Source organism: Ischnura elegans, chromosome 9 (assembly GCF_921293095.1).
Source record: "Ischnura elegans chromosome 9, ioIscEleg1.1, whole genome shotgun sequence".
Classification (NCBI taxonomy): domain Eukaryota; kingdom Metazoa; phylum Arthropoda; class Insecta; order Odonata; family Coenagrionidae; genus Ischnura; species Ischnura elegans.
Window position 1 is genome coordinate 43,522,220 of NC_060254.1, and position 25,551 is coordinate 43,547,770.

The 25,551-nt window shown below is 39.1% G+C and overlaps 1 protein-coding gene across 3 annotated transcripts in view; it reads right to left on the reverse strand.

Annotated features, from left to right (window-relative positions):
* LOC124165382 (talin-1) overlaps window positions 1-25,551 on the reverse strand; it is a 310,193-nt gene that overhangs the window by 151,328 nt on the left and 133,314 nt on the right. For all 3 annotated transcript variants that reach the window (XM_046542766.1, XM_046542767.1, XM_046542769.1), the window contains one exon: window positions 2,846-3,002. The gene's annotated coding sequence lies outside the window, so the exon portion shown is untranslated. The remainder of the gene's footprint in view (window positions 1-2,845; window positions 3,003-25,551) is intronic.

A 25,551-nucleotide genomic window follows, 5' to 3' on the forward strand; every position in this document is an offset into this window, starting at 1 on the left:
GTATTACTATTATTATTAACACAACAAAAAACGATTAAAAAACTGAGCGCTTAAGGAAACTCGCCAGCTACCGAGTGTTTAGTTCCGAAGAAATCAAACACTCGAGTGAACAAATATATGCCAAGCTTCGCTGAAAAACTAAAAAAAAAAGAAAAGAGTATCGGTCGTTCGTCGATGACTCTTCTCCCTCCTGACACAAATATTTCGGTGACGAGAGAGAAAGTTTTCGAAACCGCAAACGTCCCGCTAAGGAAAATGTGCGACTAATTTTTTCATGAACCTGCAACGGAGCGGGATCATGGATGGCGACTGAGGACAAGCGATTATGAGCAGACAGAGGATGAGGAAATGTTGAAATGTCTTGTTGCGACGGGCTTTTGCTTGTCGAATGACAAGTGCAGCGGTTCCTATGTATTGGCTCATACTAATTAAATGTTTACATTTCATGAGACTGCAATAATTGTATATAACGCACTGAAAATTAATATTAAATTACTATTATTATCTATTTCAATTTCAATTACGTACAAAACCGCAAATAGATGTATGAAAAATTTAATAAAAAATATTTGAAAAACATGCTTTTTCAAACACAGTTTAAAAAGTAAAAATATGCTTTTCATTACTCGGATAATAAAGCATGGGTGCACAAAAGGTTTATTAGAATTGAGAGCAGAAGAGCCCCTGATATGTGAACAAGGATTAGCACGCAATATTAGTATCTAAACCTAATGAGCACCCAAACTTTAACTCTCCGAGTGATGAAAAGTTTATTGCTTACTTTTGGTGGATTTTATATAATTTATTTAGAAAAAGCGTGTTTTTTATTATACATGTTTTAAGAGGTGAATCGTATTATTGATTTAACAAAAGCTGCCAAAGAAATTTCCAGCGCCATTTATTTAGAAAATATAAGATAATTTTTCCATAATGATATGTATTTGATTAATTAGAGCACAATGGAACATGAGTAATACGCCGAATAGCAATACAAGGAATTCAGACTGATTGCGAGGAAATTAAAAGCTTAGAAAGACTCGGCGAAAAGAGAAATTGCAACACATCTGCTCCCATTATTGACATTACGTACGCGAAAATCAAAAGCAGAATCCGTAGCTACATTAGTTCGGTGATGCGAGGAGCGGTAGATTAAGTAGCCTTTAAAAGGAAAACGAGGGCAGTGCTCGGACAGTAATAAGCACAAGAGAAGAGCCTCAAGGTCGAAATTGCGGACGGTTGTAGATGGACTAGGCAATTCACTATAACCTCAATATGGCGAAGTCTCGGAAGTTTACGAAGGCGTGACGTCTCGGCTTCGGTTTTCAATTCGAATTTTAAAATGATGTTGCCCTAAAATACCTCGACGCTAGAAGATCAATATATTAAATAAAAGATAGAAGAGGATATTAAAGTCACTGTCTTCGAAAAATAAAAGGGGACAAGAGTATTCATCAATATCTACAATGATCATTCAATGCTTTATTCACGCAACCTATCGCGAAATTATTTTGTGGGTGCAAGACGATGTGTCAAATGTGAATAAGATAAAAAAATAACAGAACGAAGATCGAATAAAATGAGCTGGAATCAGGCAAAATTGGATTCGATACCCATGAAATAGTCGAAGCGCCAGAATTACATTACAGGTTCCACCATCGTTTCCCATTTCCGAGAAAATTTTGCTTTTCTGCCACGCAATAAATGTATAACTCGATATTTTGTTTCGAGACATAATATACTTGAGTTTAATAGATATCAGTATGAGTTTGAGAGGCTTTAACATTTTTCGTTTGATAAATAAAAATTTACCTAATCACCAAATATTTGTTCGCTTATGACAACGCAACGGTTTTAGCGATTAATCCATTCGGAAAGCCGATATATCGCAGTATTTCAAAGAACATAAAGAATAAAACTGAAGAGACCAATAATGTTACCGTGACCGAAATAATTCAAGGAAAATATAAAAATAATACACATTCATATCACCTACAGAATTACCGTATTAAGTCTTACAGTAAATACATAGTTATTACGGAACTACACGAAGTTATTTCTGCACCAAACTATGATGATGTGAGTCCAAGAATCTTCTCTCTGAGATTTGTTTGGCTGTCGCTCGAAAACTATTTAGCCCATTTCTGTTTGTTCGGCAATATCATTGTCCGATTCGCACATCATTAGAAATTGTGATAAATTCTATAATGCACAGTATGATACAGAAACAAACTTGGATCAAACCAAACAGTTTGGGCTGCGAAGTGGTATTAATTAGACAATCAGTGAAAAACCTAGTTCGCAGCTTTATAAATATAATAAATTCGGACTGTATTTCATACAATAATTCAGCCTAGACTCATTTATTGTTTAACGCCTAATCCTAACGCCTTAAATGCTTAATCGAGTTTTCAGGTTTTTCCTACCGATTAAATTATTTTAGTTTTACCACAGATAATTTCATATCTGTATCCTTCACAGTTTGGGCTGCGAATTTATATCAATCAAACAATAAGTGAAATAGTTTACATCTTTACGTATGCAATGATTTCGGACCAGATTTCACATAATAATCTAGCCTTGTGTCATTTATTGTTCAACCCAATGCATTAAATCACCATTCCGTTGCCAGGAGGAGCCTCGGTGATGCAATTCTACGCAATACATGTTCGGTCATCGGCGCGAAAGGAAATGCATGGGAGTGCCAAGGACAACCGGGCAGTAGGGAGAAGACGAGCGTAGGATGACTGGCCGGGGGCTTTCAGAAGTCGCTAACAAGCCGAGAGACGTCGGGAAATCGGTGCAAAAGACCGCACAAGTGCGCGGGGCTGGAAATGTTTCCACTCACCGTTCAACTGTCGGTTCCCCTTTGCTCCACAATTCGTCACGCTGTCCTTCCTTGTCGTTCGATTTTTTCGTTGCTGACCGACTTGAGTTCAATTGTACACGGCGGGCGTCCTTGTCTCATTCGACGAGGCTCTGGGCACGAACCTCTAGGTTGGACACTGCAATGGAAGAAAAAGAAAACAATTATTTACATAAGAGAATGACTGAGGCATATAGTAATGAAATCATTCAATAAAATCGAAATTCAAAACAAATTGCTTGACGTAGTTCAATATTTAGAGAACGCATGACCCTTCATTGCCCAAGGTATTTTGTACCTTCCTCGGCCAAATGGGATATTTCAATGCATCTTTCCCCACTCACAACCTTTATAAACGAATAATTATCAAGGCATTATTAGTTCTTCATGTATTTTTCTACATAAATATCAACTGATTTTTTTATAACAAGTCCTTCGCGGTATGTTGGTATGAGAGAGAAATCGGGAATGCGAGGAGAATGACACTTTACTCCTCATCCATTTTACAAACGTCAAATAATAACAATACTGTCAGTATAGATACATCTAGGGTATTCCGTTTTATTTTTGCGGATCATATAGCTATTTTGATGACCTGTAAGGTTGTTACTACTTTTTTTAATGGCAAAATGAAGACATAAATAAAGCTACGATATCGAAAAATCAGAAAATAATTATTTAAATCCGTACGGTATTAGCCAAAGTCAAATTTCCCCAGAAGTTCAGAACATATTTCAGCGATTTGAGCTAAAATGCAATCAATTTTTTTGCAAGAGTTGGAGAGTAAAAGGCAACAACTAAGGAGCAAATCTCTTTTCTACATCATTCAACGGAATTTCAAGCAAATAAGATTTGCGGCGTTTCAAATACTTGGACGACAAAGGGTTGATAATTTTAAATTAATTAATATTAACATACAAAAAACATTACAAACAACAAGTTACTTTAAAAACAAATGCACTTAAGCCAAAGCACCATGAAGTAATTCACTCCAGTATAGATGCAGTGTAAATTCAAGCGAGGGAAGAAGTGCACCCTTGCGCCTCAAAGGTATGATTTCACAACACTGGCTCACAGCAAGTATTATATCGATAAGAAAGGAGATAAAAGAGAAAGGATGACGAATAGGCATTTCCCAAATAAGTCGGTCTTTCTGGGGTAAAGAGGAAGGAAAGTATGACTACACATTTCTTTTAAAACCAACTCATGCGGTATCGGAAAAATGAAAAGAATTTTCATGAGCTTAAGCCTCGTTCTAAGCATGAGTAGACACGTTCTCGAATTACATTAATCACAACCAATCGTTTTGATAATAATCGATTACTGAAATTGCTCGACTGAAGAACAACAATCAATAACGATGGTTGAAAAAACGAATGTCGAAAAGACGTAGAGTGAAATATAAGAGGTACTTCATTCATTTTCGCACGGGACGACGGCTGGGCAAAGAGCATACGTACTGGATATATAATATCAGGGTATATCGAGCAAAACTTGCTCATCATAGACCCATATAAAAAATGAGAATTAAAAATATTGAGGTAAAATTTTCAAACATGAGCAACAAAAAAATGCCGACAACGTAAGTATCTACTATAAAAATTTCAAGATGATGACATTTTTAAAATTTGTGTACGAAGTTTTTAACATCACCCTACACGCCAGTAAACGAGCCTGGTCGAGCGGGTGCATTGAGCCCTCCTTAATGGCAACCAACCGAAAGCCGATGCAAAAAATCGAAAAAAAGGCAAAAAAATACTAATACGAGAAGGATGGCAAATGAAGAAGAGGAGAGGTTAAGGAGAGGAGGTAATAGACGCAGGAGTTATTTAGTAGAGTGCCGCATAGATGAGTCGTTACGACGATGCGGAAAGAGAATTGATAAGATTCTAAACCACACACACACACTTCCCCCGCATGTCCCCCACTCCCTTAACGACACACTCGCGCCGGAAGTGACGATGGTTCCGGAAAAGCGGGGGAGGGGAGATCTTACAAGACGTCTCAGGGGAAGGGAGAAATGATGAAGGGGTGGTTAGGCTGAGGAGAGGAGGGGAATGCACGGAACAAAGCGAAAGCCGCTGATGGGAGCAAGACACCAAAGCCGCGAGGCAATACCATCGCCTTCAGTTATGACAAGGACTAATTATGAAGTATTACCTGAAGGTTATTTATGCTAGGATTTCTGGGTATCTAAGCTTAAGATAAATTTCATCAGCATCGAGTGGTCGTAAGGCCAGATCGTTAGTAATGAGTCGATCACAACAATCGTAAGATTGGTTTGACGCAGCTCTTCATTCCTCTCTGCAATCCGCTATCATTTTCATAGTGGCGTACTTTTTCTTATTTACATCCTTAATAACTTGTCCTATGTAACTCATTCGGGGCCGTCCTTTCCCCTTCTTCCTTTACATCTGTCCTTCCACAATTGTTTAAAAAAGTGTTCTTCAGGATGAAAGCAAATGGCTTAGTAGCATAAGAAAGTTCAATTTTCCTCTAAACCGTTTGAAACCAAAAGTTTACCATCAAGAACAGCATGAAACAATAATCTTTTCCACCAATGGTTAGCTTCGGAAGTGGTCACCCATCAGGGCCCAATTGAAACTATTTTTTTAAATCTGCCAAAAAATAAAGATATTGCAACTAATGAAAACATAAATTAGCTACTAAAGAAACACGTTCGATATATTTCTGAATTTTGTTCCAGCAAAAGAAATTCTTAAGAGCGTTCAAATAAAAAAAAACGCTGTTCTTTCGATAAGTGGACCTAAACAAATTTCGCGAAAGGCGACCACCGTAGATTATTTCTGAAAATTGCCAACTTTAAACCGATGGGGAAAATAACTGCCACTCCCTTTTTATACCGTTCTTCCTCTATCATTTAATGGTTTTTAAAGTATTAAAAGCTAAATTTTAAACCTGAAGCTTCAGGTTGCACCACAGAAAATGAGTCTGATATTACACGTTACCATCTCGAGAACAGCCTATATTTCGCTCTAAATTTGCACTAATGAGTCGGAATGTGCCTTGCTCATGAACTCAATGCGATCTGGACAATTTGGACATCTGGACAAGGTCAGAAACCGAGAAATCTTCTCGGCTACTAGAGTGGGGTTTGGACAAGACACTTAAGTCCTCGACTGCGAAGTGGAGAAGGCAAACACAAGGTTAAAAGGAAAGAGGGGATGGATTGAGGAGACTTGGAGTTTTTTATTCTCGTCAACAGATGAAATTGAACAATTTCAGACATTCAAGAATTTCAACAATGGAGAGGAAAAACTTAGCTAACTTGAAGTTAAAAGTAATTAAAAAATAAAACTTTTTGATTAATTTTGGGGAGGGGTCATGTCCCGTGTTACACCCCCCTGAATCGGCCACCGCATAAGACACAGTACCTTCCTCATTAACTCAAAGCGATCGGTACATCTGGACAAGGTCAGAAACCGCGAAATCTCCTCGGCCACTAGAGTGGGGTTCGGACCAGACACTTAAGTCCTCGACTGCGAAGTGGAGAAGGGATGGAGAAAGAGAAGAGATTCGTAAGGGGTGTGAAGGGAGAAGTGGGAGAGGGTGTGGTGGCGCACACATAGTGAAAAGGAAATAGGGGAGGGATTGCGGAGACTCAGCGGTCAAAAACCTCGGAGGAGAGCGAGCTTACAGGAGGTGGCAAACCGACGAAGGAGCACCGCATCGCCCCACGCCAAACCCCACATTGATTGACTCAGGAGGGGCTGAATTATTAAATTATGACCAAGGCCAGCGGATTCGCAGACGGTGGCACGTGGGGGTGGGAGCAAGGAGGTTGGGGAAGGAAACGGGGCAGAATAGGAGCAGTAATGACTTCATTGAGGCAGTGGGGAGGGGTGCGCGTGGGACGAGGACGGTTGGCCGGCGGACCCCCGCGCAACTCCCGGGAGACGATGTTTACGCTTCGCCCGTCCAGACGCCTCCCCGTGATCATCCTCTCGGGCCATTTCCCTATCAGAAGTGGCCGCGTGTCAACTCCAAACAAGACGACCCCTCTCTCTATCTGCGCACACAGAGAAGTCCCGCAACAATATCGACACATTGTGACGCTCAAGAATAGAGATCCGGCGGGGTTTACAGCTTCCATTCCCAGGCTTCTGCACATATTTCGTGCGTTTGTAAATTCATGATTGATTATCTTTATATTTTAGGCCATCATCATCATGAGACAGCAATCCGAAGATTGGTTTGAATTAGCTCACTATTCAAGACTCCTATCGGCTAATCTTTTAACACCTTCATAATCCTTGTGCTATACATCCTTTTATCACCTGCTCTATACATCTCTTTCTAGGAATTACTCTGTCGTTCTTCCTCTCCAAAGGTCCTTAGAAGATTGTTTACAAGATGCCATCTTGTATCATGATACGGCCGATTAAGTTGCTCAGTCTTCTTCCTACGGTTCTAAACTAACTTCTCAACGTTTCTTCGAAATGTTTTGAGTAAAAATTGTTTTAATCACGTAAAAATTGGGCTGTAAACATCTGGACACTGGGGTAACGAAGCTTAAATAGATTTTTCGAGCAACTGGAAACGAATATTCCTGCCAAACAAAGAGGATAACACTTGGGAGCTGTATTTCCAGGTCCTATGGTAACGATAAATAAGGAAAAGAACGTCGAGCAGATTTGTTTAGGAACTCGTTTAACCAATAGAAACAAATGACCTGGCAATAAAAAATTACAAATACAATTACTTATTTAAAATAAAACTGACCAAACTTTTCACTCTTTTCAGGTGGAAGGATTTCCAAAAAAGAGTCACACATACAATGAGGCCGCTTGTGGGATATAGCGCCAACATCAATGTTATTTTCTGCGCGACAAAGACATTAGCTAATCAGAAAAATGCAATTAAAAATTAACAGATTATTCAAGGGCGCCAAGGGAATAAAAAACGTCGAGCATTGTGGAGAATATGTGCCCGTATCCGAACACACGAGGTCGTCAAGAGAACCACAACCACTGTTTAAAAATCCGTTTGCGAGGGAGATGGAGCGGGGGATGCCTATGATCCACCGGTTGACATGGAAACGTCAAAACGTCTAACGGAGGCGTCGACGGCTGATTCGGAAAGACAAATAATCAATTCGGCGATAGAGGGAGGACGGATAGTCGTGAGGGTGAGACACAGGGGTGATGGTGAAATGCCACGCATGTACACATCGAATAACTATTACTTACTCGAAACCATACAACCCATCCAGACTTCCCTTTTCCATAACACTATTACTTCTTGCCCTTTATATCCTATCCCTTAGGAGACATTCATTAATTATGGAGACGTTTGTAGGTTTAAGCCGATTCTCACCCAATCTCAAGTGGGGGAGAGGGAGGACCTGACAAGTATCACGTAATTTTTTTCCGCAAAAAAGAAGTGTAAAATTGCGATCTCAGTAATCTTATAAAAAATCTAGTATTAACTAACCTTGAAGAAAAATAAAAAAATAAATAGTTTCTTAATAAATCAAACGCAATGAAGCACAGATTAACGTATTTATACTGAAAATACGCATTTTGAACGAGCTCACGTGAGATAAGAGGGATAGGGCATTAATAATCCTTATTTAAGCCAAGCGCTACCTGCTGGCTGGGTACTTTGCTACCTGCAAGCAGCCTGCATCGTAGCGGCGATCATGCGTCTCACATGGCGGCAGCCGGAACTAGAATGACGTCACACGAGCTCTTCCCAGCATTCATACTTAGCCGTCGCATTTTCGTGAGATTGAAATTTTTCACTTTTCTCTTAATAGCAAAAAATAGATGTCGTTTACAAATCTAAAAGCGTGAAATGCGTACTCCAGGAGTACTAATCTTTCGATTTTGGCAATAAAAAATAATAAGAAACCACCCTATTATTGAAGTCTAAACGATTTTTTAATGGTGCAATAGAAGATATCTGCGAAGTTTCGCAGATCGTAAAGACGGCTGAGGGCACAGAGGCTATCTCGGCGTGTATTCAACGCTAAGTATAGGCAGGGCACTCAGGGCGTTCATTCATAACAGTGGAGCCGTTTCAAATTACAACTCCCTCCACACTCGATTGGAAAGCTGCAATGCTCCACTGAGAGACGTCAGAGAATACGTGAAAATCGCAGCGACGCCAGAAATAACTCACTTCTTCCACTGGCTAGCACGATTCGGAGAATGGCTGTGAATAGAAGGGACCGACAAGGTTTTAGGGATTTCCACTTTTTGCTCGCCAAGACAAAATATTTGAAATCGAAAGGTGGCTATTAAAAATAAACAAAATATTTAAACGTGACTTAAATTCGAATTAATCGCGAGAGATTAAAAAAATAGCGATAAAAAGAGTCATTCAACATTTTCTCATTTTTGTACAAATCATCCGGCGACTAAAATAATCATAATCAATACGGAAAGTTGTCTCAGGCTTAACCCATTATTCCCCAGACTGTATAAAGGGCTCTTAACTTCGGTTGCTTCGCATATTCCGATTTATATTGGCGTAATTAAGATGAATTTTTGGAATAAAAATATTTTCATCGTATTATGTGATTTTCATTATGCTGCGTATACGCAACGCTGGGAAAACTCCGGTTAAATAAATAAATAAAGTAATTTTAAAAGTTAGGTTACATCCTTTATTTTTATCTTGATCTGTACACTCGACATCTTCGCCGGGAGTTATCGGTATTCCTTCGGAGGAAATTCCCCATTCTGCCTTTCAACGGACATGCTGGGGTATGTCATTTTTCCTGGGTGTCTCGTATGTGCGCATTGATTTTTATGCCAAACGCCATCAGTCATAAGAATACAATTATATTAATGAAAATGATGGTGAAAATGACGAAATTAGAACCAGAGATTCTTTAAAAAAGTCAGTAAATCGAGGAAAAAATTATTCTGAAGTAGAAAATATTTCTGAGAATTAGGATTCAATAATGTTGCGTTTACGCAACGCTGGGGATTAATGGGTTAATCTGGTAGAATCTATAGCTATTAGTAAATTAAAGGTTATTGCAAATGTTCCAATAATATTAACTTGCAGGAGTATTTGTGGAAAATTACCAATAACTTTTAATTTACTAATCACAATCAAGTTTCAAAATCCTCAGATATACCTTACATGCATCGCCTTATAATGCACGGAAACTCGAAGCCGTCGGATAGAAAATTATGGAGTATTATCAAGAATTGCATAAAATAAAAGGTTAAAAAATAGGTATGACAACGTAAACGATACAACTAACTCCTCGGAGACAAGACGAGACGACTACCTATTGTTCATAAGAGACAAACGAATGTATACCAGAGGGAAAATTTCAGCCATACCGATGATGGCGAATATGAAAGGATAATAACTGTCCAGCAGATGGAAACCTCGTCCAAAGAAACAAGAAATACGGTAAAATTGAGTAAAAAATGACACAGTCGAAAGAATTATGACGTATACTAATACACAGGGTGATCACAAAAATATCTAACTGAAATTTCCTGACTTTTCCAGGTTACTTTTGCAACTTTCCAGAATTTTTGCTAATTTTTATTTTACCGAATGTTCGATTACAATAAATACAGTCAAAAGAAGACTAAAATATGAATTTTTACAGACATTGTGAACTTGTGTAAGAGAATGAGAACAGTACCATTTGATTTTGAAATAAAGATAATTTTGAGATGAAGATAATATTAGGGAGGAGAGGTTCCACAGAGGCCATTCAAAGGGGAAGAGGTTACTCTTCATTTTTTAACCATGGGATATTAACATTCTTAGAAGTAAATAAATTCATTTAGAGGCATCGCTAAACGCATTGAAAATTTCCACTAAAAACAATTAATGAGAACATATCACTCCCGCTCGACTGGTCTCTTCTGTTACCTTCATTCTTTAGAACTATAGCTATCATCAAGGCATAGTTACGGTATAATAATTAGGCCGTCTGCAATATACACCTGTATACAAAGCTTGAAAATTTTCCCTTAGCATATTGTCATGAATTAATTTACGTATTTGAAGCTGAGATAACATACTTTGAACAGGGTTGGTCTACTCCGAATTAACCAGAAAAGAAAACCTAAAATACAAGACGATTGAATACGTTTAAAACAAGTTATGCATTAAGGAAAATTAAATAATACAACCGATCGAAAGGGAGCCTCTTTAGATCTCAAGGGAGAATTTTCAGAGATTCTCCAGAGAAGAACGAAAACAGACCGTTATCCGCTAGATGTCGTATGCTTCCCACCAGGAACATAGAGACAGTCTAGCAGGAGAAAGAGAAAAAAAAAAGATATCGGACGCGCCTTTGCTGACTCTTCCCAGGATTCAAGGCAGGAAAACGCCCAGAGGAAATGGCGCCAATGGTGAGTCAATTAGCCGCCAGAAAATAAGAGATAAGAAAAGATGTTAGCACGTCACGAGGCGGGCAGAGACAACACCGTCAGACAAAAGGTCAAAAGTAAAAGAGGAAATAAAGAACGTTCGTAATCGATAAATAAAAACCTCAACACCTTTGACAAGAGATGAGTAAGCGTTGCAATGAGGGAAGAAGAAAGATTTAATCTAACTGAGGGCACCTGAAGGACCGTTGAGCATCGATAGGGTTTTTTTCGAAATAGGTGTATCTTCGCCTTTCACTTGAAAAATAGCACATGGATTAAAAATAGGAAAAATTACCATTGATAATTAACTTGCCATAAATAAATGAAAGGGATAAAAAATAATGAGTTCCACCAATCATGCCGATTGAATACAAAATGTATTTTTCCAGTAGTAGTATTTGAAAACAAAGGTTAACTGAGATACATCGGTAACTCGTACTTCAAACTAAGCAACATGCTGAACTCACACATTCAGGGTTTGGACAAAGGTCCATCCCTGAGCCACCTCTCAACGTGAAGATTTATTTCTGTAAGTGCGCGAAGGCATCAGCCGTAAACTGAAATTACACTTAATTATTATCAAGGTATTCTACCGGTTAAGCATATGGACCATTTTGCGAAATACGCCGGCCGGTTTCCTCCACTGAATTGACCTTAACTATAACAACAATAAGGCCTTACTCATTTTCATTACATCTGTAAGTCCTCTCTTGCCTAACATTCTACCGGCCAACACGGACTTGATAATCACCTCCCGCTCAGTATTCGCTCCATTCAAACAGCTCTCCAGCACATCTCATCTTTAAGTTTCCTCTCCTCGCACTTCACCTTATCCATTTTCCGCTATACCTAGATCTCCAACGCCTCTAGTCTTTTCTAGTCCTCCTTCCTCGCCTTCCACGTTTCCGCACAGTAAAGCACAATGGTTCAATGAATTGTTTGTAAAAAATTTGCTGTACCTTAAATAGGGGTAATTTTTAATTTTCGAAATGGAGGGTTTCTTAATGGCAAATCTGGAAGTAATTAGCAAAATGACTTCCGAACTTAGCGTTTTAACGAACTCGAGTAAAATCAACTAGTAGAAGACGATATTTTTTGGAATCAAGAAGCAGCTGACATAATCACAGGAAAAAGTTTTTATGGTTCACAAATTTTTATAATTAACCAACCCAGCATCCACAAAAAATATGAAACGTAGAAAATGACATAGTTTTCTGAACAAGGGTCGGTTACTTATAAAAATGTGCACCGTATATGCCGTCTTTCCGTCATTATGATGCCTAAAATGACTTCACTTGGATTCGCGACCGATAGATAGTAGCCAAACGCTATCCATTTATGTTGCACAGGCTGCATCGAGATTTCACCAAGCTCACTCTACCATTGACTTCTAGTTTCCGAAGAGACCGTGAGTACCAACCCCATCCCTTCTACCGACCCCGAAACAGGGCGCCAATACTCCCGCGTTTCACAAAAACCATCACCACTACACGCGCCCATTTTCTCCCCCGCAAACATCTACCCTCCCCTCCCCCCCTAAATTTACCCCGCGCCTTTATCCCGGGGGTCCCGCTCTAAATATAGACTTCTCACCCCGTCTCCCACTTGAACCTCCTCCACACACTCGCGTATACGGCCTCCCTCTCTCTAGTCTTTCTAAACTGCTCTCTCGACTGAGCCGATCAGACATGAGGAGGAAAAGAGAGAGACTGCAAGCCATCCATTTCAAAATCTCTATACATCTACAAACTCATCTTCTAGCCGGCTCAATAGGCGTGTGGCGGGGGTTGTTAGGCAGGGGTGTGATCCGATACGAAAAAAAACACTTTTAAGGACGAAATTCAAGAGTTTTGGACCTCATTCACTTATAGTTACGAATCCGAATAAATACGAATACGAAAAAGTACGAATCTGAAAAGATATGAAAATGGGATGGTAGGAAACCACCTCAAATCCTAAATGGCTCTCAAAAGAAAAGAGTGCCGATCCGAAAAGGTACGATAGTTTCGTACCATAAAGTGAATACGGTACGATAGCCCAGAGTTTGAGTACGTGAAAATGCTTCGAAATTTTCCACGATTTTTTTGCTCGAAGACTCATCGACTGAAGAGCCCAGTGGGCTGAGCATTAGAAAAGATAGTCAAAATGCTGGCCATCTATACACGGACGAAAAAATCTTCCATTCAATCTTCATGTATATGTACTGAATTGACAATTTCCTTAATCCGGTGACGAAATCAAATAATTTATGCTAAGGTTGCCTGTTAATTAAACTAGAGGCCGGATAGGGACAGAGAAATAAGTAAAGGATTGGCTTCCAGTAAGGCTGAGATCCCATTAAGGGTTTAGTGGGCGTCAAAGGAAAACAGAGAGTGTGGCAGTTGCTCGCAAGGGACACGGATACAAACGGGTTGCGTAAAAAAGTTGCTGTAAAAACTGTTAGGATACCAGCCGTTTGCAAAGAAAAAGGACATGCTCTAACGAAATTGCGCGTAGCAATTATTTTAGTCTGTTATCGTGCAGGGGGAAAAATGAATTCCCATACCTATCCGTTCGGAAAAATAACTCCCATAATTTATCGTTTCTGTCGGACATGGAAATGTAATATGATATTCTCCGTGTCGCTCTGAAAGATATCCATTCTCGATTGCTCAAGAAATCGGACCATAGCGCGCTGCCTCCGAGTCTCTAGCGGCTCGCCAATTAATTCGTTCAACATCCACATCTACAATAATCTTCTCGAGTGAAGGCATTTACTAAAGGAGGCGCGAGCGACTCCGCGGTGACGAAAACTGCACTTCACCATGGAAAAACATTTACACCACGGCCGAGATGCAGGGATATTTTTTTAAGGAGAACGCACCCGAAGGTACATGGAAGGACAAATATCACTCATATCTTATCATCATGACTCCTGTTTACAGAGGAGCTGTTGCGGAGTTTACAGAACAGCTTTCATAAAATGAAAGTACATTACGGTAATATTTTGGCTCACTAATAGCCATGTAAGTAGGCCAAGGTTTGCGGTTATGTAAAATTGGTGGGGCAATTCAACTATTTGGGCAGCACATCATAGGAAAACGGATACAGCAGTAAGGATATTAGGAAGAAAATTACGTTAGCAAGGAAATTAGTAAAGTTCAGGAAGGAAATTGCATTAGCAAAGAAATTAGGAAAAGTTACGAAGTTAGGAAAAGAATTGATTTCATGAACAGGAAGGAGCTCATGAGACGATCATTATGTAAGAGTTTAAAGAAAAGGTTGGTGAAGAGTTTGAGGTGGACTGTGGCGCTTTACGGTGCAGACACGTGAGAAAATGAAAAGTAAGGTCTCCAAATTTTTTTTTTCAAGAACATGGCGGTTAAGCGTAATATCTGTTGCTATATTATATATTCGGCTCTGCCGCGGCGTCACTGTATCTGCAGCTGTATCTCGTTCAGTGTGACTTTCGCCATTAACCGTAGTGGAGGTGGTCTTTTCTAAGTTGACGATCGCCTCGCATGCGTTAAGTGTGAGGTCTATATGATCTATTGGCTCAATTACGTATAACTGCCGCGTATTTCCTCGTGAAAAGTCGTTACTCGTAGCGTCGCGAGTGGCGATTTTGAAATCTGATTTTAATGCGCGCGGAGAGAAAACAGTTCTAGGGGCGGACTTGACAATCCTCTTAATGTAATTCGAGGTTTGTACATTCACTAAATGGCGATCGCCTAGTGCCAAGACGTCCTGTATGTTCCCTTGCTCTCAATGTCCAAGGGAGTATCACTGGCCCTTGAGTGGGGCTACCTTCACGACGGGTGGCCCACTCGGAATTGGCTGGCACCGGCACAAGATGTAGCGAGGAGCGTGCGCTGTCCTCCGCGATCGGTCGCGACATTTTTAGCATGCCAGAGGAAGAGCAGCTGATTTCAAGAGGAGGGGACAGGGGATCGTAGTAATGGGGGAGGGAGGGGGGAGATAGAGGAGCTTCCTTGACCGTCATTTGCCACCCACTCTCACACTCTCAACATTCGCTTCATTGACCACGGGACGAAAACAAGCATTCTCTGAATCGACCACCAAATATCTGAACTCCTAACCTGCAAAAAAATAGCGCAAACACGCATTAACTGTAGTACTGAATATTTTGTTGCGTCAACACTAGCGTCTTTCGCACCACTTGTTTCAATGGCTCATTATAATTCATAAATATGTAAGTAGATTTTATTATTAAAAAGAAACTGTACTAGAAAACGCTTCTATTACGATATTTTACTTTAAAAACGCATTCTTTTTTAAAAAAGAAATGCCACGAGTGAGGTGATCGAGAAACACTCATTATAAGCAAGAACAGTATGGCCCCTATAATTTTGCAATGGCTTCCAGGGAAGAAAAATGACGCCCTGACGTCGATAAATACATTTTACATAAATTTAAAAAGTTTAAAGTTATTTCAAATGAGTTCTACAATAATGGGAAGTAAAAAATTGTCATTCCACATGAATTTATTAAAAGAAGTCCAAGGTTTCGAAGCGGCACGTGCCCTGAATTTCTGATGTTGACGTGCCACGTCGAAATCTAGGACGTCCTTTCACACATTTATATGGACTTACAAAGTTTTACTTTTCATTATGCCAAGCCGATTTAAGTCATGCCCGAGACAAATAACTATATAAATTTTAAGGTTCAAAAAGTGACGTCTTAAAATATGAATTTTGCTAATTGTAAGTGCGCCTGCTCGGCAACCAAGGCGAGCATCTACAGAAACCTAGTCCCATTACCACGGCCTCCCTTACTTGCCTCATACTCCTATCCCACCCCCCCACCACATCCATCTACCTCTCATCCCGCTTGTGTATAATAATCTGACTCACCACTATCTTTTTTTATATTTTTCTGTGCTGTTCATCTGATAATGCGGCTATGAAGTCGAAACAATGGTAGTAGCAAAATAAATTTTAACTACAAAATCAACATTTTTAATTTATTAAAGATGAGCTGTAAGTTCCACAAGGTGACATCTAAAATTACCTATTTTTAGAGTAAAATTAGATAACTGATGATGAACTTTTTTTTCGATAATATGCCCTACGTTTTAGGCTGTCGATAAAGGCTATCAAAACAATCTGAAAACTAACTTCAAGCTCCTAAGTTCCTTAGGAGAGAGAAAGAGCTTTTTTGCTCATTGAACAGCAGCACGTGGCAACCTCATTAATTTTATCATGGATTCCTGAAAAAAACTACGTTGAAGTAAAAAAAATTAGGTTGCTGACAACAATGCAAGAATGTGGCAGATAGCAAAGCTGGCGTTTTGTGATTTCGATTGAGATACCGTTTCGTAAAACTAAATTGAAACACTATTTCAATCGAATGATTTTTTGATTTCCAACAAGAGAAAATGGACGTTAAAATTAGATAAACGTCAACTCGCAGCACATTCTAAAAACTACAATGGCTTACTCTCAAAACAAGTGATTCTAATGCGACAATTAATCACCAGAAATATCCATTTGTCCATAACAAGGGTAACTTTTGACGCAACACTACAAAAAAGCTATCCTCATGCATCAATTGACTGGAAGATTCTCCGAACACATAAATTAAAAGTATTCTCACGAATATTCACGTAGTAATCAAAGCACATGCCTACAAATAAAAACTATGAAAATTTTAGGTGAAATGAAGTTTTGCGAACATCAATTAAGACAACACAGGAAACCCAGCAGAAGGTAAAAATGACTAGGCGCATTAACACCAAAATACTTTTACCTGCTGCGCCTGCCCACGGGAGCCAACCTGCACTTCAAAACGTTCTTGGCTATAAAAATGCTACCCCAAAAATACAGCGCAATGGTAATTTGGAACACTTCCAGAGCGTCAGACTTCAGTGCTGGCAAACGTTCCTACAAAAGTTTTTTTTCCATAGGTTTACAGAGTTGTGTAGCCAAGCCACCACATTTTTCAAGAATTTCGTACGAATCATATCAATGACAGAAACGCAATCGACGCACGGTGCCCCGTGGGGTAGATTTACATACAAAGGTAACCTCGTATTTGAGTTATTTCGAAGCGGGTTTTCCTTGAACACCCTTGATGACGTTATAATTTGTCACCCCATCACCTTCGGTCGTTTCGCAGCATAGAGTGCATTAAGTATTATTTTTATCTGCTCATATAAATCACCACGGAAATAGGCTAAAACTGCAATTCTTGAAATATGAACTGTATTTTCGAGCTAGCAATTTAAACTTAATGCTTCTTCTTTAACCTACTTATCACCCCAAGCAACCAAAGAATAAGGACAAAAATTTAAAATCATGTCATTATCATGCCTTACTGAGGACGCAAAAATATACCTGGATCCATATCTGAATATTGAAAATTTTGAAAACAAGAAGGTTCACAGAATAGTTCCCTCCGAGGCATCTATTTATGCGAACCGATAAATTTTTTCAAGATTTCCCTGCGAAAACGTCAATTGAGCTATACATCGCAGCAATGTATTTATACACCAGATAATTCGAGCATGATATCACTTCTTAAAAATGTCCTTTGCCGTTATAATGCTATGACCAATTAGGTCAACATTAAACATTCATTAGGCATAAACAATAAATATATTGCTCCTTTAATCAAAGTAGCCACTGATACTTATATAGTCCATGGGTTCTGGTACAATTTGAGTACATACGATATTCCCTCAGTGCTTCAGGCGATTCTCCTTATTCCTGAGCCTACAAAAAGCATTACCCATCAACGATTCAAAATTCCATTGCCCGCTCTATACAAAAATTTATATATTTTTCCTAATTTGGTATTTATTGCAACATAATGCACTCATTTGAAGATAAAATTCCATGTACAAAGATGTGAATCAGTGTTTAATGTATTTTCTGTCAATTAAGGTAAAGGGGTGACGAAGATAAACGGTTTAAATCTAAGAAACTCTTAACATACGTACTAATATCGGAACAGACATATCTTTAAACGCTTAAGTTTCTATTATATTACTCATAACATTCGAATTTCATCATATTTTTCTCAAGGTTCTTCACATCTACTTCCTTCATCCTTTCTTTCCAATTCGAGTCCCACCTACCATCTCCAACGCCTATATTTAAGTCCCATCAATAACAACCCTTTCCCTTCAAATACTGCTCCCTAGCTTATCCTTTCGGTTAAACCTCCTCTTTCATCTACCACCTACAAAAAAGAACCACACGATCTGAACGCACAGGGAGGAGATAGACCTTTTTTTGGCCTCAACATTCCACCAGCTGGAATTAAGATCCATCCGGTGTGACTAATTAAAGAAAAATACTGCGTGTAGGGTAACAAGGAGGAAAATAAGACTAGGCGCTTGAAGGAGAGTTGTATTCAAATTCCCGATAGCCTTGAATAGGGTGAGATCAATTAATAAAATAAAGAATCGAAAATAATCGATCATTGATGACTGAAGATATACGAAGAGCATCGACAACAGTCGACGACAATCGCTCGGATAGTATAGTCAAATATATAATTTCTACATTAGTTCAGCGATACCATGAAAATTAATTTCAGTAGAAACTTAAGTTGGCCAGCTATACTTGTATGTGTACGACAAATCAACTTCATAAATGTAAAAACAAATGCATAGGAAAATTACATAAAATGTTTAGAAAGCTCAAGGGACTACGAAAATCAACGTTGACGAACTAGAACGAGAGATTTTCTTCCGAATGTGGACAGACAAAATGGCAGTCAGGTTAACAAAACTCAAAACACGAGTGTCTTATCGTATCTGCTTAGCTTGGAATATCCTTATTTACGGAGGAATTTGGAATTTTAGGCGGCAAAGATAATAATGGGACCGATTCAGCGTACCTAGTACTAAGATGACAATAGTTTGATGAAAATATTTTATATTTTATTGGTATTAGTTAAGGTACTACTCCGGTACCTACGTAATTGAAACAAATAACCAATATGTCGCGTATTTGCTAACACTCCTGACGGCAACAAAAGAGATGTCACTATAAAATCGATGGACGCATATTTATTTTATAATTTTATTAAACTTCACCGCCCCGACAATATCGCATTTAAGGCCTTCACAGGGAGGGGGGGGGGGGGGGAAATCCGACGAACAACAACGTAAGACAGCTACAAACATCCATGCTCTTGATATGGGCAACCTACCCTGGCGGGGATCGAACCCGCGACCTTCGGTTTGGAAGCAAGAATATCGATTATCGCCACGTTTGAAGGGGAGATCTTAAGATTCTTTTCTTCACAAAACTAATTCCAATTCTTCATTTCTACCTCTTCGTTCGATATATTGCTTCATAGTATGCATTATGCTTCTCAATCCTTTTATGCTTCTTCAATTCAAGCATATTATTTTGGCTATTTCTTCTTAAGAAACCGTGTGTGGCAGAAACTGCTGGTGAATTAGATATTTTCACCCCCGTAATAGAAGGGATCGGTTGATAAAATGTTCGTAACGTTGAGGTCAAAACAACTAAGTCATTGGCATTCACCTCGTCAATTCTATAGTCTTAACAAATAGACGAGTAGGAAGTTCGTTCTCATGCTGATGTTCAAGTCGCGCTAACATGCTTTGTCTTCACCATCAAGGCAATGTGCGTTTGATATGATCAAAGCACACCGAATTGCTTGGCGCGAAGGCTCAGCAGAAAAAATATTAATTTTATATATTATTTCCACAACGATAAAGAATTTCCCAGCTGACACCATATATAATGTATAAGTATTGCTTTGCATCACTGTGCATGTGGATATCCATAGGATACGCATATATAATCTATACCAGATACGGCATACATAATAGGTGTTCATTGGTGTAAACAAAAAGTATCTACGAAATATTGCTCACAGAATACACGCTAACACGATAAAATACCACATTAACCAACATACCCACTCATATTCCCAAAAATATTTTCGAATATGTATTATATTCTAAAAACGAATCATGGCTGAATTTATCACAATTTGCAAGACTTCTTGCGGAAGGTTTTGAAATATTACACATACTGATTTGCGAAGCTTCAGCGCTGGTAAGAGGCTCTCAATCGCTAAATCGTAAACTAATGTTAGCTCATAATAAACTGAGCAGCCAATTAACCCCAGGTACGTTTAATGGTATGAAAAAACTGGGATAAAGAAGTATGTTTACAAATTCAGGGTAACTTTTAAAAACAATTAAAATTTTCTCCTAGTGAAATTAATTGGTCAGCATCACTTGCATGTGCGTAAGAATTCAATTTCATTAATGTAAAATCACATGCATAGGAGAATGAAATACAGTAATTAGAAAGTTCAATGAACTTCGATAATCAACGAGGCTATATATAAGTAACTGTAACGAGAGATTTTCTTCCGAGCGTGGACAGACAAAATGGCAGAGTACCTAAGGCTTATAACACTCAAAACTCGAGTGTCTTATCTTATTTGTTCAGCTTGGACGACCTCTATTTACTGAAGAAATAAGCATTGGAATTTGGGCGGCAAAGATATATACTGTGACCAAATTCAGCGTATCTAGCCCTACGATGACAATAGGTCGATAAAACTAATGTCGGAAACACGAGTGGCGCGCGCAGCTCTTTGTATATTTAGGATGACGAAGAGTTCAGTTTGGTATATTGTTCATAAATTTGCTGAAAAATGTATTACTTGCATTTCCTGTTATTACGTTACAAATTGCAACACCTTGAAACAGTGGGCCACCCACCAAAATGTGCCCCGGGCCACCCACATCCTCAACCCGCCTCTGATAGCACCCAAGGTAAAGACTATACAAATCTGTAGCCAATTTGACAGTGAAATGAGCGGAAATGCATTACATGGAGTACTCCTCATTTACTGCATCATTAAAATATCGAATTTTCACAAATATGACATTAAATTAAGCAAAAAGCTAACTTAAAATCTTGGAAGACAAAATAATCACAATGTATTTGTGGACACCAACTGCTAAAAGAAGGACCATTTCGAATTCAATGTATGCCTATTTACCATTACGTAATTCCCTCACCCTAAAGGGAACATAGAATGCTCCCATCAGTCATGCAAATTGATAAGCAAGTAATGAATAAATTACTTGAAACCCTAATATCTTCCGACGAATGCTAAAAGCTTACGCTCCAATGCCCCGAGAAATAATCTAAGATCGTTACCATGGTTTCCGCATCTCATCGACCGACGAAATTATGCTACCTACCCTCTTTTAAGCGCTACCCTCAAATTCCCACCCACTTTCATTGTTCCAATTACATAATATGAACTTCAAAACTCATATCACCACGCTTAGACAAAGAAATAACAGCAGAGAACTCAATAATGCAAATCCGTCACTGATGAGCGACGTGAAAATTTAGTCCTACCTAAAAATTAGGTACCGAAGTTCTTTGCCACAGTTAAACTTTTATTTTCATTTTCCTAATCGGAATACCTTTACGAAATATTTTTGATTGATATTTCCACGACCTCAAACGGATTAAATTAAATAATATTGTAACACGAAACATAATTCAGTGAACTCAAAGGAATCATAAGTTGCGCTAAAAATGTGGCAACATACAATCACGCAATAGTTATGGGAGGATAAGAGGCTATAGCCTACGAATAGACAAACTGCTAGTCTTCTTTCGTGCCTGAACGCAGCCACGAACTGGAAATCAAGAACTTCTCGAGGTTAATGCATCAATTAGGTTTCCAAGTTTTAAGGAGAGGTTTATCGTAATTAAAGAGGACCATCCGCAAGCGACGTTGGAAGTATCTATTCCGAAATAATGTTTGCAAACTTTAACCATTCCAAAGTTTATTTTTCGGCTTAAAACATTAAAGTAGCGCCCGAGTTGCGACAATGCAGATGTTGCTAAGACGTTCAATAGCGTCTTCCGTAGGCGAAATACCCCTTCAAGGCACCTCATCCCTCTAACCGGAGAATCCAGCTCGCAAGCAAAAATCCTAATGGTTCTTCCAGCATTTTCTTACCTCATATTGAGATAATTTGTAAATATCTACACTAAAATCGTTTTTTCGACTGATCGGTGTGAACAAATACGTACCATTATCAAGGTGTCCTCTTCCAAAAGTAATAGTCGTACAATGTTGAGAAGTGTTTTATAGGTAGCCATGCTATTTAACCCAGAAGCGGAACAATCTAACTTCTAACCGTTTGGTTATTCGTTGAATTACTTAAAAATAACCCACAGCTTGGGGTATATAACTTTGAACCTGTGGGCGTAACTGCTTACAATGTCACTTGTTCTATGCAGTGCTTTGAAAATTTATACGTTGCGTGATTTCCAATGCATTAGAACGCACTCATACAGTATTTCTCAAGATGATCACATGCCAAACTTCGTGGCTCCGCTTGGGGAGGGGTATTCAGCATTCCACTGTTTAGATTTCAGTGATATAAATACACCAAGAACGTTTTCAGTCGACTCAGAGATCGATTTTTCTACGCACAATATCGCTACAAGAGTCGATAGAAGAACTCCATTTGAAGAAGTCCAATCAAACATTCGTACCCTCAGATCAGACATGAAAAAAATCAACTTATCACCTCCCTGTCGGAGATGCCAACGTCGTAAATTTTAGATTTTGACCGACCACAAACACAAACCCACAACGACCAGAAAGAAAAAAGACGAGGGCCGGTGTAAGGGAGAGGTTGGCTGCAGAGGGAAGGGTGGCTCACAGTCCGACAGAGAGGGAAGACAAGAAGATGGCCCAAGGGAAGAACACGAAAGCATAGCATGAGTCATTAGGATTTTTCGATGATTCGATTGAGATCGGAAAAACCCATAAATGTTAATGGAACAACGTCAAAGCTAGATTCACAGATGATACGTCAGTCGACTGCTACAGTTGCTATAACAGTCACCTGTGCACTGGACTCGTACGCTCACGCACGGCGACTGCGAAGCACTACAAAGGATACATGTGTGTGAATTATCGTTGATGGATTATACATCATGTATGCATAATTTAAAATGATCTTTGTGTCTATCAATATCTTCATTAATTATTTACGCAAGGCAGTCTCGATACAGGTGATTGTACCTTTGAGACTGCCTAAAGCTCCGAGTTATTTGTACTTAAATAATGAAAAAATGATGGAGTAAATATACATTATTTTTACATCAAAAAACATTTAAAAAATTGATTATTCATTACATTTATTGAGAGTGTGGAGGCGTACTGGGACAAGCATAGCGAGAGCAAGTAGTATGGCCGCATTGGGTTGGTGAATCAAGAAACACAAAAAATTACTTGGAAAACGAATTGTACAGAGAAAAAGGAAGGAAATTCCCTCGATGAAGATAGGGAAAAGGTTTTGGCTCGGATAGGGATTATTGATACCACTAAGGTATGTTTTCATGCACCATTTCCATTCAATACAAAATTGTATTTTATTATTATTTTAACGCATTTATTTATGAATTTATACGAGGTAAAATACGTATTAGATAAGTCGTAGATGAAAATGGATTTCAAAAGATGCAGATTCGCAAGCTGGAGGTACAGGTAGCTTGGCAACCTTAGGGGAGCCAGCAGGCTTCGAATGTGAGGGACGCTGGAAAGCAGACGCTAGACAACTGCACGGCTACCTATATTGCCGCACAGTAGAGGTAACGCGTTTACGATGTATGAGAATGAAAGGTGCACGCTGCGAGTGCAATGCGAAATGATTGCGGATTGGAGATTGAGAAAGACTTAAGACTTGTGGTGGGGGGAATACGTGAGTTTGAACGGCGGGAGTGAGATCTGGAGGGGTGAGGAACGGACAGGTTGTTCCGGCTGGTCTGAAAACAGTTGAAGACAGGTTTTCCGCAGACGACGGAGACGCTACGAAATCATACCAATCCCTCCCATCTTGGGTAGTCCACGAGACCAAACCGGGGATGGGGTTTCTTTTGAAAAGGAGCCATGAGATCCCCCACCCCTTCCCATGGGGCTTCCCAAAGGAAAAAAATAAAATAAGGAGGACATCGGGAGAGGAAGAGGAGCAGACGGTGAGGATAACCATTCTCGTTTACAGTCGGACTTTGACGGGTCGAGGAAGCCTTGTAAACTGAAATACAAATTTGTACCGCAGGATTATTTCTCGGGTTTCCCACCGGGTGTTGATTTGTGCACATGGTCCAGCGCTTCGAAGGCAAGGGGCCGTAATCCTGAACGTTACTCAAGTATTGATCCTGACTTCAGATGTAATGTGGTCATTCCGAGACCTCACTCAAGTACCAACTCAAATTGAGTTGCTAGATAAGTTCACCTGATGCAGGCGTTATATAGAGGAAGTTTGGCAAATTGAAATGAAAGATGGTTGCACTTTTAAACAGTAATTTAATTCATACGACGCGTTTCGACTCTACTTTGCACTGAAGTGTCTTGTGCCAGATGATGGCTCTATGAGCAAAAACGCGTCATACCAATTAATTTACTGAGGAAAAGTGCAACCACCTTTCATATCAATGAGTCGCCAGGTTCAAAGATGCCTGGCGATATCGCATCACGTTTTTAACATGAAATATCTCACGTAAAAGTACTTCCGAGCGTGATATTGTACTCCAAAAATGCTAGTTTTTGTATTCAACGGTGTTTGGCGAGATGTTGTGGAACATATTGCAGTTCTAAATGCTATTTTTTTTTTGATGATAGGTTAAGCGAATGAATTATTTTTTTAAAATTTTATCACCATTCATATGGCTCAATACAGTTAAAGGTAGTTTCTAACTAGTACGACTTCTAACTCGAGCTCAACTGTTTGAGACCTGGATCACTCAGAGCGAGGACTCAAGTTGAATCATCGCTCAAGAAGAGTCAGGTCCTGGAATATACCAATGTTGCCATGGTCTTCAAGGGTAATAAAACGAGCCAAGTTTTTGACCATATTTATATCATCGAGCGCCGTTCAATTGGTTCCTGACTGCTGATTTCTCTATCGTCGTATGTTGCGGATAAATGTACTCATTCGTGTATTGCTTAACAAAAAGTCTAAGTCGCAATTGGTGGTCTTAATCTTCTAAGCTAATTTGCATCGCTCCTTTCAATTTATAAACTAATTCACATCTCGAAAAGCTAGATAACAGATTGGAAAATAATTTCGATTCTTTCGACGTGATTTTAACGGAAACTCATTTTTTTAAATCACGAAAAAGATTAGTTGGGACTAAACACACCTTTGTAGATACTGAAGAAACACACCGACTGAAAGTAATGATAACGTCAAGTAAATGGTTCGCGCCCAACAAAACCTCATCATGAAAGAGACCTCTACATTGACCGTGGACAAAAATCCAGACGTGGGGATAAACA